A 21,032-nucleotide genomic window follows, 5' to 3' on the forward strand; every position below is an offset into this window, starting at 1 on the left:
CATACCATGTATGTCTTTCTGTGATTGGGTTAGCTCACTCAGGATGATATTTTCCAGTTCCAACCATTTGCCAACGAATTTCATAAACTCGTTGTTTTTGATAGCTGAGTAATATTCCATTGTGTAGATGTACCACATTTTCTGTATCCATTCCTCTGTTGAAGGGCATCTGGATTCTTTCCATTTTCTGGCTATTATAAATAAGGCTGCGATGAACATAGTGGAGCACGTGTCTCTTTTATATGTTGAGGCATCTTTTGGGTATATGCCCAAGAGAGGTATAGCTGGATCCTCAGGCAGTTCAATGTCCAATTTTCTGAGGAACCTCCAGACTGATTTCCAGAATGGTTTTACCAGTCTGCAATCCCACCAACAATGGAGGAGTGTTCCTCTTTCTCCACATCCTCGCCAGCATCTGCTGTCACCTGAGTTTTTGATCTTAGCCAACCGCACTGGTGTGAGGTGAAATCTCAGGGTTGTTTTGATTTGCATTTCCCTTATGACTAAAGATGTTGAACATTTCTTTAGGTGTTTCTCAGCCATTCGGCATTCCTCAGCTATGAATTCTTTGTTTAGCTCTGAACCCCATTTTTTAATAGGGTTATTTGTTTCCCTGCGGTCTAACTTCTTGAGTTCTTTGTATATTTTGGATATAAGGCCTCTATCTGTTGTAGGATTGGGAAAGATCTTTTCCCAATCTGTTGGTTGCCATTTTGTCCTAACCACAGTGTCCTTTGCCTTACAGAAGCTTTGCAGTTTTATGAGATCCCATTTGTCGATTCTTGATCTTAGAGCATAAGCCATTGGTGTTTTGTTCAGGAAATTTTTCCCAGTGCCCATGTGTTCCAGATGCTTCCCTAGTTTTTCTTCTATTAGTTTGAGTGTGTCTGCTTTGATGTGGAGGTCCTTGATCCACTTGGACTTAAGCTTTGTACAGGGTGATAAGCATGGATCGATCTGCATTCTTCTACATGTTGCCCTCCAGTTGAACCAGCACCATTTGCTGAAAATGCTATCTTTTTTCCATTGGATGGTTTTGGCTCCTTTGTCAAAAATCAAGTGACCATAGGTGTGTGGGTTCATTTCTGGGTCTTCAATTCTATTCCATTGGTCTATCTGTCTGTCTCTGTACCAATACCATGCAGTTTTTATCACTATTGCTCTGTAATACTGCTTGAGTTCAGGGATAGTGATTCCCCCTGAAGTCCTTTTATTGTTGAGGATAGCTTTAGCTATCCTGGGTTTTTTGTTATTCCAGATGAATTTGCAAATTGTTCTGTCTAACTCTTTGAAGAATTGGATTGGTATTTTGATGGGGATTGCATTGAATCTGTAGATTGCTTTTGGTAAAATGGCCATTTTTACTATATTAATCCTGCCAATCCATGAGCATGGGAGATCTTTCCATCTTCTGAGGTCTTCTTCAATTTCTTTCCTCAGTGTCTTGAAGTTCTTATTGTAGAGATCTTTTACTTGCTTGGTTAAAGTCACACCGAGGTACTTTATATTATTTGGGTCTATTATGAAGGGTGTCGTTTCCCTAATTTCTTTCTCGGCTTGTTTCTCTTTTGTATAGAGGAAGGCTACTGATTTATTTGAGTTAATTTTATACCTAGCCACTTTGCTGAAGTTGTTTATCAGCTTTAGTAGTTCTCTGGTGGAACTTTTGGGATCACTTAAATATACTATCATGTCATCTGCAAATAGTGATATTTTGACCTCTTCTTTTCCGATCTGTATCCCTTTGATCTCCTTTTGTTGTCTGATTGCTCTGGCTAGAACTTCAAGAACTATATTGAATAAGTAGGGAGAGAGTGGGCAGCCTTGTCTAGTCCCTGATTTTAGTGGGATTGCTTCAAGTTTCTCTCCATTTAGTTTAATGTTAGCAACTGGTTTGCTGTATATGGCTTTTACTATGTTTAGGTTATGGGCCTTGAATTCCTATTCTTTCCAGGACTTTTATCATGAAGGGGTGTTGAATTTTGTCAAATGCTTTCTCAGCATCTAATGAAATGATCATGTGGTTCTGTTCTTTCAGTTTGTTTATATAATGGATCACGTTGATGTTTTTCCGTATATTAAACCATCCCTGCATGCCTGGGATGAAGCCTACTTGATCATGGTGGATGATTGTTTTGATGTGCTCTTGAATTCGGTTTGCCAGAATTTTATTGAGTATTTTTGCGTCGATATTCATAAGGGAAATTGGTCTGAAGTTCTCTTTCTTTGTTGTGTCTTTGTGTGGTTTAGGTATAAGAGTAATTGTGGCTTCGTAGAAGGAATTCGGTAGGGCTCCATCTGTTTCAATTTTGTGGAATAGTTTGGATAATATTGGTATGAGGTCTTCTATGAAGGTTTGATAGAATTCTGCACTAAACCCGTCTGGACCTGGGCTCTTTTTGGTTGGGAGACCTTTAATGACTGCTTCTATTTCCTTAGGAGTTATGGGGTTGTTTAACTGGTTTATCTGTTCCTGATTTAACTTCGATACCTGGTATCTGTCTAGGAAATTGTCCATTTCCTGAAGATTTTCAAGTTTTGTTGAATATAGGTTTTTATAGTAAGATCTGATGATTTTTTGAATTTCCTCTGAATCTGTAGTTATGTCTTCCTTTTCATTTCTGATTTTGTTAATTTGGACACACTCTCTGTGTCCTCTCGTTAGTCTGGCTAAGGGTTTATCTATCTTGTTGATTTTCTCAAAGAACCAACTTTTGCTTCTGTTGATTCTTTCTATGGTCCTTTTTGTTTCTACTTGGTTGATTTCAGCTCTGAGTTTGATTATTTCCTGCCTTCTACTCCTCCTGGGTGTATTTGCTTCTTTTTGTTCTAGAGCTTTTAGGTGTGCTGTCAAGCTGCTGACATATGCTCTTTCCTGTTTCTTTCTGCAGGCACTCAGCGCTATGAGTTTTCCTCTTAGCACAGCTTTCATTGTGTCCCATAAGTTTGAGTATGTTGTATCTTCATTGTCATTAAATTCTAAAAAGTTTTTAATTTCTTTCTTTATTTCTTCCTTGACTAGGTTATCATTGAGTAGAGCATTGTTCAATTTCCACGTATATGTGGGCATTCTTCCCTTATTGTTATTGAAGACCAGTTTTAGGCTGTGGTGGTCTGATAGCACGCATGGGATTATTTCTATCTTTCTGTACCTGTTGAGGCCCGTTTTTTGACCAATTATATGGTCAATTTTGGAGAAAGTACCATGAGGAGCTGAGAAGAAGGTATATCCTTTTGCTTTAGGATAGAATGTTCTATAAATATCCGTTAAGTCCATTTGGCTCATGACTTCTCTTAGTCTGTCGACATCACTGTTTAATTTCTGTTTCCATGATCTGTCCATTGATGAGAGTGGGGTGTTGAAATCTCCCACTATTATTGTGTGAGGTGCAATGTGTGTTTTGAGCTTTAGTAAGGTTTCTTTTACGTATGTAGGTGCCCTTGTATTCGGGGCATAGATATTTAGGATTGAGAGTTCATCTTGGTTGATTTTTCCTTTGATGAATATGAAGTGTCCTTCCTTATCTTTTTTGATGACTTTTAGTTGGAAATTGATTTTATTTGATATTAGAATGGCTACTCCAGCTTGCTTCTTCTGACCATTTGCTTGGAAAGTTGTTTTCCAGCCTTTCACTCTGAGGTAGTGTCTGTCTTTGTCTCTGAGGTGTGTTTCCTGTAGGCAGCAGAATGCAGGGTCCTCGTTGTGTATCCAGTTTGTTAATCTATGTCTTTTTATTGGGGAGTTGAGGCCATTGATATTGAGAGATATTAAGGAATAGTGATTATTGCTTCCCGTTATATTCATATTTGGATGTGAGGTTATGTTTGTGTGCTTTCATTCTCTTTGTTTTGTTGCCAAGACGATTAGTTTCTTGCTTCTTCTAGGGTATAGCTTGCCTCCTTATGTTGGGCTTTACCATTTATTATCCTTTGTAGTGCTGGATTTGTAGAAAGATATTGTGTAAATTTGGTTTTGTCATGGAATATCTTGGTTTCTCCATCAATGTTAATTGAGAGTTTTGCTGGATACAGTAACCTGGGCTGGCATTTGTGTTCTCTTAGGGTCTGTATAACATCAGTCCAGGATCTTCTGGCCTTCATAGTTTCTGGCGAGAAGTCTGGTGTGATTCTGATAGGTCTCCCTTTATATGTTACTTGACCTTTTTCCCTTACTGCTTTTAATATTCTTTCTTTATTTTGTGCGTTTGGTGTTTTGACAATTATGTGACAGGAGGTGTTTCTTTTCTGGTCCAATCTATTTGGAGTTCTGTAGGCTTCTTGTATGTCTATGGGTATCTCTTTTTTTAGGGTAGGGAAGTTTTCTTCTATGATTTTGTTGAAGATATTTACTGGTCCTTTGAGCTGGGAGTCTTCACTCTCTTCTATACCTATTATCCTTAGGTTTGATCTTCTCATTGAGTCCTGGATTTCCTGTATGTTTTGGACCAGTAGCTTTTTCCGCTTTACATTATCTTTGACAGTTGAGTCAATGATTTCTATGGAATCTTCTGCTCCTGAGATTCTCTCTTCCATCTCTTGTATTCTGTTGGTGAAGCTTGTATCTACAGCTCCTTGTCTCTTCTTTTGGTTTTCTATATCCAGGGTTGTTTCCATGTGTTCTTTCTTGATTGCTTCTATTTCCATTTTTAATTCCTTCAACTGTTTGATTGTGTTTTCCTGGAATTCTTTCAGGGATTTTTGCGATTCCTCTCTGTAGGCTTCTACTTGTTTATTAATGTTTTCCTGTGTTTCCCTAAGTGTGTTCATGTCTTTCTTGAAGTCCTCCAGCATCATGATCAAATATGATTTTGAAACTAGATCTTGCTTTTCTGGTGTGTTTGGATATTCCATGTTTGTTTTGGTGGGAGAATTAGGCTCCGATGATGGCATGTAGTCTTGGTTTCTGTTGCTTGGCTTCCTGCGCTTGCCTCTCGCCATCAGATTATCTCTAGTGTTACTTTGTTCTGCTATTTCTGACAGTGGCTAGACTGTCCTATAAGCCTGTGTGTCAGGAGTGCTGTAGACCTGTTTTCCTCTCTTTCAGTCAGTTATGGGGACAGAGTGTTCTGCTTTCGGGAGTGTAGTTTTTCCTCTCTACAGGTCTTCAGCTGTTCCTGTGGGCCTGTGTCTTGAGTTCACCAGGCAGCTTTCTTGCAGCAGAAAATTTGGTCTTACCTGTGGTCCCGAGGCTCAGGTTCGCTCGTGGGGTGCTGCCCAGGGGCTCTCTGCAGCGGCAGCAACCAGGAAGACCTGTGCCGCCCCTTCCGGGAGCTTCAGTGCACCAGGGTTCCAGATGGTCTTTGGCTTTTTCCTCTGGCGTCCGAGATGTGTGTGCAGGGAGCAGTCTCTTCTGGTTTTCCAGGCTTGTCTGCCTCTCTGAAGGTTTAGCTCTCCCTCCCACGGGATTTGGGTGCAGGGAACTGTTTATTTGGTCTGTTTCCTTCAGGGTCCGGTGGTGTCTCTGCAGGGGTCCTGCCGCTCCTGGGCCCTCCCCCACGGGAGCCCAGAGGCCTTATACAGTTTCCTCTTGGGCCAGGGATGTGGGCAGGGGTGAGCAGTGTTGGTGGTCTCTTCCGCTCTGCAGCCTCCACCTGCTTGTTTTTTAATACCCAGTTTTCTTCCTGTGACTTTACTGTAGAGAATCAAGACCTTTAACATCCAAAGTTGTTGAATGTCTGCTGTTTTGTTGATGGCTGCTACTTACCCCTTCCTTATTGGTTTATTTCCTGCTATAGTAAGACCTATGCTTTTCCTTGGACTCATTGATGTGTTTATCTTCTCTTCTATGTGATGGACTCCTAAAAGCGTCTTCTGTAATGTTGGCTTAGTGGTATGAATTTGCTTAGGTATTTATTATGGAGCGCTTTTATTTTTTTCCCTTCAGTTATGATGCATCTCTTAAAGAAAACATCACCACCTTGTATGGTAGCTACTGTCCTACTTAGTCTAAACTATGTCATTCCAGACCTTCTTGGCTTTTAAAGTGTAGAATTTCTGTTATTCTGATGGGTTTGTATTTATGTGTAACACTGTCTTTCTTTCTCCTGGATTATGACTTAAGTATCAAGCAATCAATATGTTAAGGTTCTTTTCTAATCTTGTTGGTGTTCTAAACACTTCTTCTTTCTGGACAGCCATCTCTCTAGATTTCAAAAAAGTGAGTGAAACCCTTTGGATAAAACCAGCTGTTAGATTTTTTTTAAATATTTGGGCATCCTGAAGTAGTACATTGTGGAAGATCTTCCTTTCATACTACCCAGCTAACATACTGAATGCAATAAAATATTAGTCTGTCCTAAATAGTACATGTATTTTGAAAGGTCTACCCTACTACTTTTATTCCATCCATAATACCCTAGCCTTAATTCTATGTTTCACAATCCATGCTTCCATTTTTAGCCCATATAATAGGAGCAAGTGCTGAAGTTTATGGAATAATCCGTTGCTCTGTTCACATGATCTGTGGACTGAGTGCTCCCTCGGTGGTATCCTGAAGCTTTTCCCTAGATACTAACCTGTAAATAATGAGAAGAAGAAGAACAAGGTCTTGATGCATGCCATTTTGTGAGGGATTTTGTGAGGTCTCTTAATAATGTATAACACATTTCTATAAAGTCTAATCTATCAAAAAGTCATAAACATCATCACACTCAATTCTGTTAATCAGGAATCTGAGAGCAGTTTATTTACATGGTTCTAGTCCAGGCTTTTCCACATTGCTGGTTTGTGTTTTCTGAAGCTTTACCAGACTCACTGGAGGAGCCTGTTTTATGCGAGTTTCTTACACGAATACTCACTGGAAACCTCAGAATCTTCCTTATGACGCTGTCATAAGAAATGTCATTAAAGCACAAAGATAGCAGCCTGCCAGTATATCTAATAAAATAGTGAACAAAATGGAGGTCACTTTGCCTTTTATGACCTTTCAATTATGTCTGATCTTTCCATACATAAGTTTCATAGTATCTGTTCAAAAGGAATGGCTTTAAATTCTAACTTTTGTAAATAATAATAATAATATAAAATAATTTATTAACTTATTTTAAAATAATTACAAAAGATTTGAGTATATCTTGTGTAGAATTTTGCCTGTACATAAAAAATTCAACTAAATAGCATTTGATAATTTTAAAAAAAGTATGAATTAGAATACAAGTGTCATAATCACAAGTTGGGAAATATATAATGAGAGTTTCAACACACAATTGGAGTTCTCTACTTCAGATTATATTGTGGGTATTCATAATTGAATATATACTTCTAATTTGTATCTGTTACTTATATGTTAAGATATATCTTTTATTTCTACACATGTTACAACTCTATAGATTGTTATTAAGAGGTAAATGTATTTATTCAAGGAACTTCTTGGTTCAGAGGTCTTTGCAAAAGAACACAACCTGAGGCACCTGGAATACATTTGGATCATTGTTGTCTAGCCCTCTTTGTTGAAAACAGACTTTCAGGTTAGGTCACTCACTTCTTTAGAGTAATTTTAAAATAAGCCAGCCATCTGGCAAAGCACCACAATTAATTGTCAAACTAATACAATATAGAGAAATCTAGAGAAGAATGTGGGTAGTTTAAAGAAGTGACGTAAAAGTATACATGTTCTTTTTTTGAGGGCCAATTAAAAAAATGGGAAAGGGTCAGAGGACAAGGCATTTTTAAAAAGATAAGAAAGAAAGAAAAGAAAAGAAAGGTGGGAGGGAGGAAGGGAGGGAGGGAGAGAGGGAGGGAGAGAAAGAAGAAACCAGTGACTGCCTCTGGGCTTATCAGTCATATTAGTTAGAAGGGACCAGACAGACAAGGCAGCACTGTGGGTGGGATACAACACAGTAAGTACACTGGGCAGTAGAATACTTATGGAACATACAAGCCAGAAAGGACAGACATACAGCATTTCCCACATCTCTTAATTACTTGATTATATGGCTACCAAAAATATTTAAATTTATGAGGTCTCATTTGTTTTTTAAATATTTAAATCATTGAAGTATCCCATTCATTATTTATCTTCATCAGGATGAAGGTAAAAATTATACTGCATAAAGAAGTGATTCTGGCTGGGTATGGTGGGTTATGTCTTTGACCTCAGCACTCAGGAGGCAGAAGAAGGAAGATCTTTGCAAGTTCTATGGCATTCTGTTCTACACAGAAGATCTGTCTCATAAATCCTAAAACCAACCAACCAAACAAACAAATGATTCTGTTACCATGCTAACCAGTGGGGACAGATTGACTGCTTTTAACATCATGTCTGAACAGCTTTGTGGCAAACCATTGGAAGCATTTCCTTATCAGCAAACTTAAAAAATAGAACTCACCTGACTAGCTTTCACCATGACTCCCAGAGGAAGATTTCTAAATAATCAGATAAAAAGGTGACACATTCAAGGTTTATAAATGTCCTGAGATCTTAATCTGAAGCTTGGTAGATATACTTTCTGAAGATTTCATGCACTCTGTGCTCCTAGGAGAAATGACTTCTGAGTCACATAGAAATAATACAAGATTTGTGAGTAGAATTTTCCATGATGTGAGATGGAGTCCTATGCCTAAGATATGTGAAAAGGAATAGAAAGGTAGCTTAGAGTCTGTTCAGCTATGGAGTGCCACTCAGAAATAGTCACATATAGGGATGAAATAGGTGACTTAGAAGGCTGTTGTATCATTGCTTGGTTTAGTTTTTATTCAGTATCCACTGGTGAATATCAGTTCTAAGCCAAACACAACATGCGTTAGTGGAGGTACAATGATACCTACAATGGGAACACGCTTGGTTTGTACTTGTTATATGATGTGAGACGCATGTAGATATAGATTTATCAAGCAGTTCTTATCAAGAGTCAAAGTCATCTTCGGTTACATCCAAAAGCCGTGCTCTCCCACAAGGCGAGCATCAAATTTTAAAGCAGACTGGGCACAAAATGAAAATAGATCCCACAAAACAAAAAGCATCTTGCTTATATTTTTATTTACTAATTTTCTTATATTTCTGTTTATGCCCTACACATTAGCAGTGTATTATATGATTTTCAGTTTTTTTTTTTTGAGACAAAGTCTTATTAGATTGCCCTGGCTGGACTGGAACTAAATATATAGACCAGGAGTGCCGTGAACCCACAGAGATCCACCTGCCTCTGCCTCCAAAGAGCTGGGATTAAAGGTATGCACCACCATCCCAATCTGTATTATAGAGCTCTTTTTAAAGGAATACTATGTGTCAACTATCCATGAGGTTATTAAGAGAACAATCTAATATTCAAGGGAGAGTAAAAAGACAAGTGTTTTGTTGTTTATTCCTTTGTTTTCTGTTTGTTTGATTGATTCTTGGCAAATCATAGGGTTTTGATTGCAAATTATTGTAATTTAAGTAAATCAGAATTTAACATTTAAATTATTAATAGGAATGTTATATTTCACCTTTGTTTCATAACATTAATTTCAAGGCAATTATCGGTGTATTAGTAAGCTTTTTCTTACTGTGATGAATCTGGAGCAAGTAATTTATAAACAGAAAAGGCTAATGCTCGCTCACTGTTTAGAATGTTCTAGGCCAAGAACTGATGGCCCAATAGATTTGGATCTCTATCATTGGCGGGATATCTTGTTGGGAACATAGGGCGCAATGATGAGAATAGGATTCTGTGGTTTCTTTAAAGGGCAGGCTCCTAGTGATGCAAGTACCTCCCACTGGAGCTTCCTCCTTAAAGATCCAACAGAACCTCCCAGTAGTACTGCCACCATGTATATACTAACCTTTAAACATGGACCTTGGGTAACTAATAATCCAAAACCATAGCAGTGGGTCTCTCAGTACCTCCACTTAGTTGTAGACATTAGAAGTTTTCCAACTAGGATTGGGAATGTTTGACACTCGAAATGTTAGACTATGCATTGGGATTCCAATGGAATTTCCATGTCCATGGTAAACAGTTATTATCTACAGATGAAATAAAGATAGGCATCCATCTATGTCTCTTTTCCTGTGTGTTTTCTATGAACCATTGGATTTCACTTACGAATTCAAGTTCAACAATATTAAACTATGAAAACTATCAGGAAGGCTGCAGTATAACACACAATACATGCAATTCTGTGTGTGGGACCAAGTAGTACCCATTTATGAGCAGGTCCCTAGTCACAGCCTGGCACAGTGTCATGGACAAAATTGACTGAACAACTTTAATAGGAGACCATGTAAAACTTTCCATAAAATATCCTAACCATATTCCCCAAACTACTGTTGAATTAAAAAAAAACACATCTTAATAAATCATGTTATTTTGCATGCTTTAAAAAAAGTCTCTTTGATTTAGATTCACATCATTGAAAGCAGTGTATTGGTTAAGTTTGTCTGTTTATAGACATTATATTTCTAGTAGTTTTACAAAACTTTTGTTATATAGCCAGATAAAAGCTCCATTTGGGCTAACTCCCAGTTCTGCAGATTGTGGACCAAGGCCCAAACTTCAAGGTCAAAAACTAGGGAAAGTTTGGTTCCTTGAAATCATTACAATTGAAAAAAATGGTTCCAATGACCTCAGCATGAAAGAGAGAAACCTGAAGGTTCATGGCTTCATAGTACCCCATCCCGTTCCTTTAAGCTCTCACTAGTGGAATCCATTAGATCTAGCAATAACAGGGTTCAGTGCATGTAGAAATGGTTGTTTTTTAAACTTTTAGATGAAGGAGCATGAGATAAAGTTTGGAAGTTAGGGACAAAACACGGTCTAAATAGTCTAGATTATACTAATGGAAGCTTGGCCAAACAGCTACAGGGAAAAGAGTAGATAGCCATGAATGTGTTCTCTGTAAATGATCTTAACTTTAAAGCCAGTGCTGTGAGGGTCTTGCTTGTTACATTTCATGACCCTTGATTGAAAGCCCAATAAGGGCAGCTATTTATTTAGTTCATTTCATGGGGCCTAAGAATATCTTTAGAAAAGATCAGAATATCCCTCAGACCCCTGGAACAAAATACATAGATCTGGCCTGTGGTTATGTAAAGGATGAGACCAACATTCAGGTAGATAACCCTGACCGCACATCAGGTCCAGCTGTGCAAAGATACAGTAATGGATGCACGATGAGGTTGCCGGCGTTCACACCCATGTTTTCCCCATTCATACACATTTTGGTCTACACTTTAGATGGTGTTTGCTCTGTGCTCTGAAATGGATTTTTACAAGGTCTGTGGAGTTTCTGCATGCTGTCTCATATGTTTTAGTACTGCCGATGTTCACTTTTGCATGTGTTTTATTTTATTCCCCTAATAGTCTTAAAAGTAGGACAAGAATTATTTAAAGGGGGAAAGAGATTATTATTTCAGTTTAAGAGTCCCAGTAGGATAGAGGGAACTTGGAAAGTGTAAAGAGTTCTCTACTCCTATTAAGTGTGACTCAAAAGCCACCCCTGGTTTTACACCATCTCTATCTGCAATTTTCTTTTTCTCTAGCATGCTTTCTCGGACTTGCACAGCAGCTAATCCCCATAAAGCAGAAGCCACACATGAAATTTAAATTCCAACACATTTGCTCCAATTCCTGCAGGACACTATCTCCCCCCTCTCCATGATCATATTAAATTAAATACATGGAATGGGGTCAACCTTTCCCTCCAACATTCATATCTGGATGGAGTCCCAGATTGAACAAAGAAATGCATAGAAAAGCAGGTATGATCAGATGTGGACTACCTGGGCTATGCTTTTATGGTTTTTACAAATAACACCTCATAGAGGGAAAAACATTATGTACCTAAGGAGAGGACATCGAATTACACCACATTACAGTCTATTGGGGTTTAAGTAAATGTCAAAGCATGTATGATGTGTGCATCTATGCATGTGAGGAATTCCAGAGACTCCTCGAGAAGGGTCAGGTTTATGTTTGTTTTGAAAAATGTTCAGGTGTTACAAGGTTTTTTGTCCTCCGGTCCTTTTAGCCAACACTGGGAGAGAAAGATACACAGGCTTGTGAATAAAGCTATTCTGCTTTACTCTACTGGAGACATGGGACCCAGAAATGTAAGTCTGAAAAACACCAAAACCTGGATTTTTACATTCTTTTCCTTTTAACCCGGAATGTCAGAGACTTTATTGAATCACAAAGAAAGGTCAGGTGTAGGTGGGCTCCAAGGGTAGGCTTAGTAAATTCTTCCTTTGGTCAGTATTATCTAAGAATCTGAAAATGTTTCATTAATTCACTTGGACATGGTTTCTCTGCTGTATAAGAAGCCCCCTCTATTAACAGGCAAAGCGAATATGACAGAATGAGGGAGGGAGAGGGAGCAGGAGAGGGAGAGGGGCAAGACAGGAGGGAGGAGGAGGAGGGAGGGGGGAGGAGGAAAAGGAGGGTTTGTTATCATTTTGGTATTTTCTTCAGTAGTTGAGTCCTAAAGTCCAAACACTTACTGACAACAGTATCTGTAACCTCATAAACTTGTAATATGTGTAGAGGAATTTAAATCCAGCAACATAGCTACTCTGGCAAGGGATCACATCAAAAGACCTTCTATGTCTGTATGATCTGGCTAGAATGACACACCTTTAATTCCTTTGGCTGAAATACAGACATGCCTTTAGTATACACCTTTAATCTCAACCAATGAAGGTAAAGTTAGTTTGTAGAAGGAAGCAGCCATGTTTGAGAGTGATGTCTAATTGAATGGCAGATTGAGTGACAAACCCGAGTAAGGTTTGATAGTCAGAGATAGGATATGCCCAACTCTCAGAAAAAAAAGACAAGAAAGAGGTTTCTTAAGAGCAGTGACAGCAGTGGAGGGTAAGTTGGGGGGGAAGCAATGCTCAATGAGTGCAGTTCAGTTGACTTACTGTGATGTGATTCCTCTCTATAGACTTCTACTTGTTTATTCATGTTTTCCTGGAATTCTTTCAGGGATTTTTGTGATTCCTCTCTGAAGGCTTCTACTTGTTTATTTAGGTTTTCCTATGTTTCTCTAAGGGAGTTCTTCATGTCTTTCTTGAAGTCCTCCAGCATCATGATCAAATATGATTTTGAAACTAGATCTTGCTTTTCTGGTGTGTTTGGATATTCCATGTTTATTTTGGTGGGAGAATTGGGCTCTGATGATGCCATGTAGTCTTGGTTTCTGTTGCTTGGGTTCCTGCGCTTGCCTCTCGCCATCAGATTATCTCTAGTGTTACTTTGTTCTCCTATTTCTGACAGTGGCTAGACTGTCCTATAAGCCTGTGTGTCAGGAGTGCTGTAGACCTGTTTTCCTGTTTTCTTTCAGCCAGTTATGGGGACAGAGTGTTCTACTTTCGGGCGTGTAGTTTTTCCTCTCTACAGGTCTTCAGCTGTTCCTGTGGGCCTGTGTCTTGAGTTCACCAGGCAGGTCACTTGCAGCAGAAAAGTTGGTCTTACCTGTGGTCCCGAGGCTCAAGTTTGCTCACGGGGTGCTGCCCACGAGCTCTCTGCGGCGGCAGCAACCAGGAAGATCTGCGCCGCCCTTTCCAGGAGCTTCCGTGCACTAGGGTTCCAGATGGCGTTTGGTGTTTTCCTCTGGCGTCCGAGATGTGTGTGCAGAGTGCAGTCTCTTCTGGTTTCCCAGGCGTGTCTGCCTCTCTGAAGGTTTAGCTCTCCCTCCCACGGGATTGGGGTGCAGAGAACTGTTTATCTGGTCTGTTTCCTTCAGGTTCCAGCGGTGTCTCAGGCAGGGGTCCTGCCGCTCCTGGGCCCTCCCCCACGGGAGCCCAGAGGCCTTATACAGTTTCCTCTTGGGCCAGGGATGTGGGCAGGGGTGAGCAGTGTTGGTGGTCTCTTCTGCTCTGCAGCCTCAGGAGTGCCCACCTGACCAGGCGGTGAGGTCTCTTTCCCACAGGGTCTGGGAGCAGAGAGCTGCTGCGGGCCGGGATCCTCGGGTGTGGGACTTCCGGTAAACACAGGAAGTGCCCTGTCCTAGAGGAATTTTGCCTCTGTGTGTCCTGAGTTCACCAGGCAGGTTTCTTGCAGCAGAAAAGTTGGTCTTACCTGTGGTCCCGAGGCTCAAGTTTGCTCGTGGGGTACTGCCTAAGTCCTCTCCGCAGCGGCAGCAACCGGGAAGATCTGCGCTGCTCTTTCCGGGAGCCTCCGTGCACCAGGGTTCCAGACGGCGCCTGGTGTTTTCCTCTGGTGTCTGGATGTGTGCAGAGTGCAGTCTCTTCTGGTTTCCCAGGCCACCAGTCATGTCTCTTGCAGTTGGAAAGTTGGTTTTACCCGTGGTCCCGAGGCTCTTGGGGTGTTGCTTATGAGCTCTCCGTGGAGGCAGCAACCAGGAAGATCTGCACCGCCCTTTCTGCTTGTTATCTGTTTTTTTTTGAGACAGTATCTGGATATGTAATCCATAATGGCCTCAAATTTGTTATGTAGAGGAGTATGGTCTTGAACTTCTGAGCCTATTGCCTCTAGCTCTCAGGTACTGGAATTACAGCTATGTGTCTGTTTTACTCTGTACTGGGAACTAAGCTGAGGGTTCTGTGCCTAGTAGTCAAGCACTCAAACGAGCTCCATCTTCAGCCCTGTGACTCTGGCTTTACTTTGTCCCCTGAAGCAGCACATTTAACAACATTCTGTGTAGTAATGACCAAGCTGTGTGGGCCAGTGAAATGAAGCAGATTACAGTGTGCTTTAGCTGAGGACAGAGCCAGGGCGACTTACCTTAGAGATGGATAGTTTCTCTTTCTGCCTTTACATACCAAGCTATCTCCAAAGTCTCTGCTTTTATTTAGGAGACAAGCCCTTTGCATGTAAGCCATCTGTGCTGTCCACATTATCTGTTTTTGTTCCCCAGACAACAAGTCTTTCCTCCTCATCCCCACTATAAACAAAGATGAATTGCTTGTCTTGTTTCACTCACAGACTTAGGTCTCTCAAGATAACTTTTCTTTTTTTATTGGTTATTTTATTTATATGCATTTCAAATGTTGTCCCCCTTCTCAGTTCCCCCTCTGCAAACCCCTATCCCATACTCCCTATACCCTTCCTCTATGAGGGTGTTCCCCTACCCACCCACCCAGTCCTGCCTCACCGTCCTAAAATCCCCCTATGCTGGACCATCGAGCCTTTACAAGACCAAGAGCCTCCCCTGCCATTGATGCCAGTGAAGGCCATCTTCTGCTACATATACAGCTGGAGCCATGGGTCCCCCCTTGTGTACTCTTTGGTTGGTGGTTTAGTCCCTGGGAGCTCTGGCAGGGGTGGGGGAGGTCCAGTTAGTTGATATTGTTGTTCTTCCTATGGGGTTGCAAGTCCTTTCAGGTCAAGATAACTTCTTATTTTCAACATTGATTGAAAGTAAATATTTCCTCTTCCATGTCATATTTATCAAGGGCATTCAGCTATTAGATTTATCAAAGGCCCATTTAGTAGCACGCAGAATTTCCAGTGGGTATAGTGATTTTTATTTTTTTTAGAGGGAGGGGGACACCTGTTTTCTCTTGGACTTTGCATTGATAAAAACTATATAATGGAAAAAGTTCTTGGCCCTAAAAGAACAGGATCCAGAAAAACCCAAGTTCCTCCCTCTAAATTGACGGAATTTGAAATTTGTCAAGTGTTTAGAATGATAATTCAAAATGACTTTATTTAGTGTTATTTTGTTTTGAGGCAATATCTTATAAAGCCTGGGCTGACCTAAAATTCATTCTCCTCTTGCTTTAGGCTTGTACTCGCATAATCATGTGCCACAAGGATTAGCTCCTAAATTCTTCCTACATTTTGATAGTAACTTGTGCTTAGGCGTTGAAAACATGAACTATTTGTACATCTAGAAACTCCTAAACACATTGAGTGTCAGTAGCAAAGTACAACATACAGTAAGAACTCTTCTGACATTAAAACTATTGAGCACAGAATGAACTTGGCGTGATTTTAGACATACTTGCTGTTAACCTCTTCTCTTCCCTTTTATGTTAGTGAATAGAGCAAAAGTACAATGTCAGTTTTCTTCTGGCTTCATTGTTTTTTTTTCTCTCAGCATAGAGCATTTATTTTAATCATAGGAAAAATGTGGCCAGGCAGTGGTAGTATACACGTTTAATCCCAGTATTTGGGAGGCAGAGGCCTGTGGGTCTCTATCAGTTAGAGGCCAGCCTGGTCTACAGAATGAGTTCCAGGACATCCAAAGCTACACAGTTAAACCCTGTCTCAAGGCAGGCAGGCAGGCAGGCAGGCAGGCAGGCAGGCAGGCAGGCAGGCAGGCAGGCAGGCAGGCAGACAGGAAGGAAGGAAGGAAGGAAGGAAGGAAGGAAGGAAGGAAGGAAGGAAGGGAGGGAGGGAGGGAGAGAGAGAAACAAAGAAACAAAAGAAAACAAAATAAAATTGTTAGGCATGTACTAGCTGAAAAGATTTTATATCTCCAATCAGCTTTTGGCATTTAGAAGTCTATGATGATCGCTTCTCGGCCTTTTGGCTAAGATCAAGTGTAGAAGTCTATGATGTTCATTGCTTCAATTATCTGGGCATATATTTATTCAATATAATATAATGTAATACAATTAATATAATATAAATGAAAGAAAGTAAGGGAATGATTTCAGCTGTTTTCATCTAGTCCTTAGTAATCTTTTTGCTGACTAAACCTTCCTTTCTTTGAATGAAAAAAAAAAAAAACTGACCCTTGGAAAGGTAGGGGATTCGTGTCTAAGGAACTTCCAAAAACCACTTTGAATATGACATTCTCTAGTCATTAGTATCTTAAGTATCTTAGACAAGAAAAGATTCTCAGAACTGAGTAGCAAGAACAAAATAATGATAAAGGTACTGTGAAAGTGTTGTTCTCTCTTTTAAACCCTCAACCCCCTCAGAAAACGGATTCACCTTTTCTTTGTATCACACTTACAGAGTAGGCTACATAGCTTTACTTGTACAATGTTTTCATTACCCAAATTAAATAGGTTTTGAAATGTAACCAGTTTTGGGTGATGATAATGTAACTTTAAATGTAGCTTAGGAAACCAAACTATTAAAAAGTCAGAAAACCAACATATTCCTGAAGCTACACAATCTCTCCGTACAAAATTCAACAACTTTGGCTGGTCCTGTTGGCATATACCCAAGATCCCAACTGGAAGACAGAATCAAGAAGACCACTAGATTTAAGACAATGTAGACCACATAGTAAGACCTTGACTTGAAAATAATTAAGAACCCCTCGCCAACTCAAATTAAAGAAAACCAAAACAAATTTTGGTCTAAATTAATAGACAAAATTTCTTTCGGTGTGTTCAAAATTTCAAAAGACTATGCCGTATAATGTAGTATGTGGCTAAAAGGTGGGCAGCATTTTTTTACATGCAGAAAGTTCTGGAGATCCCCCCTGGAAAGGCTTCCCAGTGATAAGGTGTATTGTAGAGGAAGAGATGGAAAGTTGGCAATGCACAGAGGGCAGAGGGAACATGACAGAGCTGTAACAGAAGACGAGATGGAATAGACCAGGGGCTCTCAACCTGCAGGCCGCCACCCCTCTGAGTGTTGCATATGAGATACCCTGACATCAGATATTTACATTGTGATTCATAACAGTGGCAAAATTACAGTCATAAAGTTGCAACGAAAGTAATTTTATGGTTGTGGGTCACCACAATGTGAGAAACATTATCAAAGAGTTGAAGGATTAGGAAGGTTGAGAAACAGTGGCCTAGACAAAAGGATCCACCAGAGGATAAACCCTATCTGTGTACTATGTATTGTCTTCATGAGAATCTTGACAAACTTCTGCTCAAAAGTAAGAAGGTATAGAAAGTGTGAAGACACTATGCTAGCAGTGGTATGCCGGGTAAACGAGTAGTAAAAAGTACTTGGAGACAGAGATCCATTCACAGGTGAGTTCTCAGTGGGACCTCTGTGAATTCAGAACTGATACAAATGTTACTTCTTTATTCAAACCCTACTAGTTAGTAAGCACATTACTATGCACTGAGAATGCATTTATCGTTCCTTCTTCCAAGCATATGTGTTAATGGAAAATCTCTCTCTCTCTCTCTCTCTCTCTCTCTCTCTGTGTGTGTGTGTGTGTGTGTGTGTGTGTGTGTGACAGAGAGAGAGAGAGAGAGAGAGAGAGAGAGAGAAGAGGAAGAGCATTTAATATAAGAAAGGGAGAAAATTTCTAATCAAATTAAAAATAAAAGAGCCAGTAGCTTGTTTAATGTACAAGAAACCAGAGAAGCTGGTGTTAAAACCATAGCAAAAGAGCTTAGCAGACAAATCTGGAATGGGTTGGCATTGGCAGGAATTAGCCAAGACAGGGAGTAGTGAGGACCCCAGTGTTGTCGGTGAGAAAATATTTTAGTGTACCTAGTTTCAAAAGCAATACAAAAAGCTGATAACATATTCTAGAGATTTTTTTTCTCCTCACAAATATTATATATTCTTTAACCAAAGCTCACCATTTTTCCAGCAAGAAAATAGATCAATAAAATGCTAATTAGTATTGAGAACAAAATATTGCCTCTATTTTATCAGCATGAATGAGCCACTTGACTATGATTTGAGTAAGAATACATTACAGGAAATGTACAAAGTTCATTTTATTTATATTTTATATAATGTGTTTTCATTTAAGTCAATACTATCTACTATTTTGCCCCAAAATGCTTCTAAATAGAAAATGTGTGATTTAGCATAGTTTGTTTCTAAGAGTCTGGGGCAAAACATGTGAGTTAGCAGGGACAACCTTCAAGTTACTGGCTTGATCTCTGCTTCTGGTGCTAGATGAGATGTTGTTATTTTTGTATCCTAACTGTTCTAAATAATTTCTACTATATTTTTTATAACTTTGGTCATATGGTATACATCCTGTCACATACCTACAATCCCAACACTTGGGAGAGTCGGGCAGAAAGATATTAGGTCTGAGCTAACTAGTGACATCCTATCTAAAAGTTAAAAAAAAAGGTGGGGGAGGGGAGAAAGGCATACCTAGCCAAGACACTGACTTTGAAGATGCAAACTGATATTCTGCCTATGGTCCAGGAAGGATATTGCTGAATCTATTTAAGGACTTAACATTAGTCCAATTTTCCCATTTCCTGACTTGATGATGATGATGATGGATGGGCTCAAGTCTCCCCTGGACTTCTTCAAATCCTCTCGAGATGAGCCGTCTGCATCAAGGAATGCTCACTCCTGCCCCTCTCCAATACAAAATCGATATGAATCTGACCATGGATTCTGTATCAGGTGGCTCCTGACTGCCTGCTGTGGTCTACCACTCCCTTCTGGGCAGCATGGTCCTGCCGTCTTTGAGAGCTGTTTCTGTCCAGGAACAGAGTCAGATTTCTCATTAGTCTGTGAAATAGCTGCTGGACGAGCTGTATTCTCGGCTGAAATTCCCAGCACTGGGTGAGTCATGACCAAGATCCTGTTGAAGCCAGCCTGAGCTGCATTCTGTGTTTATGGCCACAGAGGGGTAAAAAAAAAATCTAAAGCTTAACATTTGGATTCAGGCTGCATTCAGATGCATCCACTGGACCTTTGGTGCTTGATCATCTGAGGGGTTATTGGAGTGCTCTACTTTTAATTATAAGTCATTGAAATCCACATAAGAATTATGACTGAAACCAGGAGCCTGGCGTTATAATAGAATCAGAATTTTTATGTTTTTTCTGTGAAGGAAGCAAGGAAGTTAGAACCACTCAGTAAGCTCTGAATAAATCATGTCCCTGGCTCCAGTGCACAGGGACCCAGCATTTCCTCTGTTAGGCCCAGCTGATGGACCTCTATAAAAATCTTAACAGGCACTTAGGGCTCAGCAGGAGCTCTGTTGGGATGAAATCATGGAGCACTGGAGGACAGCATCCCATGGCAACTGTCAGTCGCATAGGAACAGAAGGGATGCCTAGGGTTTGTGTTTTCTCTGGGAATGGCCTCTGGGATGGAGAAGCCTTATTAAATTTCAAAGACCCAAGTACTAAGACTCTAGGGAGGCTTTCTCTTCTGATATACTGGGTAGGAAAGCAAGCCATTTTCTTGTTGGGAAACAAACCTTAGCAGACCAATAGGGGTTATTGGTAGGCATATTTGGTTCCAAATACAATGGATGAGGGAAAAGGAGAAAAAGAGGTTAGCTCTAGCATCCATTCTATGTGCTCCCTGGCCCATTGAGATACAAGCAAGGCAGTAGTTCTGCCTCTCTGACCACAACAGAGTATATTCTAGACTATAAGCAAACATGAATCCTTTCTCCCTTAAGTGTTTCACAATAGCACCAAAGTAACTCATTTAGTAAAATTCCTACTTCTGTTTTAACACTCACAACACTCTAAGGCACGGGGCTCTGAGAAATAATTAATTAACTAATCTGTGGATTCCGGAATTATCTTCTTGTATCTGCACTGCACACAGTACCGTGTACATTAGCAGGAGGATGAGAACTGCTGTACTAGATAGGTGGGGTTAGCATTCTTGGGAGGCAGTCATACTCTCTGGCAGCAGAGAATGAAAGCCCCTTTCATGGTTTTCTACAAAGAGCAAAGGAGAAACATATTGAAATGAAATAATCACTTGAAGAAGGAGCTACATTAAGGGGCCAAGACATTTTTGCTGAGGTCACAAGTCCCAGATCTTTAAGTTCAGACAGGGTCACACTCTGATCACTTGGGTTGTATATGACCTTGACTTTATTTAATATAAAAAAACCCTACAATAAAAATCCACTGTGGAAAGATAGAAGGCATGTCTAATGGGCATAAGTTTTCTATTTCTAGTACCTTCAACACATCTTGTCTTTATTGAATATCATAATACATGTGTTATCTAGAATGGACAACTAGGCTAGTTTACTTCTGTCATTCATATTTTATAATTAGGAATGACATGTAATATGTGGACATTTGGAGGCTTTTTTAAGAGCCCACTTTAAGCCAAATAAAACCTTCAATTAGCACAGATTTGAGTTAAGTCGGCAGCTTGTGAGTTAAGGAGGGAGGACTCAATGTCAAATGCCATTTCTTAATTTAATAAGCATGAAATGTTTCTCCTTTGCAGTGGTAATCTCTGGGATTTCCTGGTACTTGTATTTCACCTCAG

At 40.0% G+C, this 21,032-nt stretch overlaps 1 non-coding gene across 1 annotated transcript; it reads left to right on the forward strand.

The window, feature by feature from the left end:
* Positions 1-16,396: 16,396 nt before the first annotated feature.
* On the forward strand, positions 16,397-16,590 carry LOC120097607 (U2 spliceosomal RNA). Its single transcript, XR_005495176.1, has one exon. It is a non-coding gene; the product is annotated as a U2 spliceosomal RNA (small nuclear RNA).
* The last annotated feature ends 4,442 nt before the right edge of the window (positions 16,591-21,032 follow it).

This window comes from Rattus norvegicus, chromosome 16 (genome assembly GCF_036323735.1).
Source record: "Rattus norvegicus strain BN/NHsdMcwi chromosome 16, GRCr8, whole genome shotgun sequence".
In the NCBI taxonomy this organism is placed as follows: domain Eukaryota; kingdom Metazoa; phylum Chordata; class Mammalia; order Rodentia; family Muridae; genus Rattus; species Rattus norvegicus.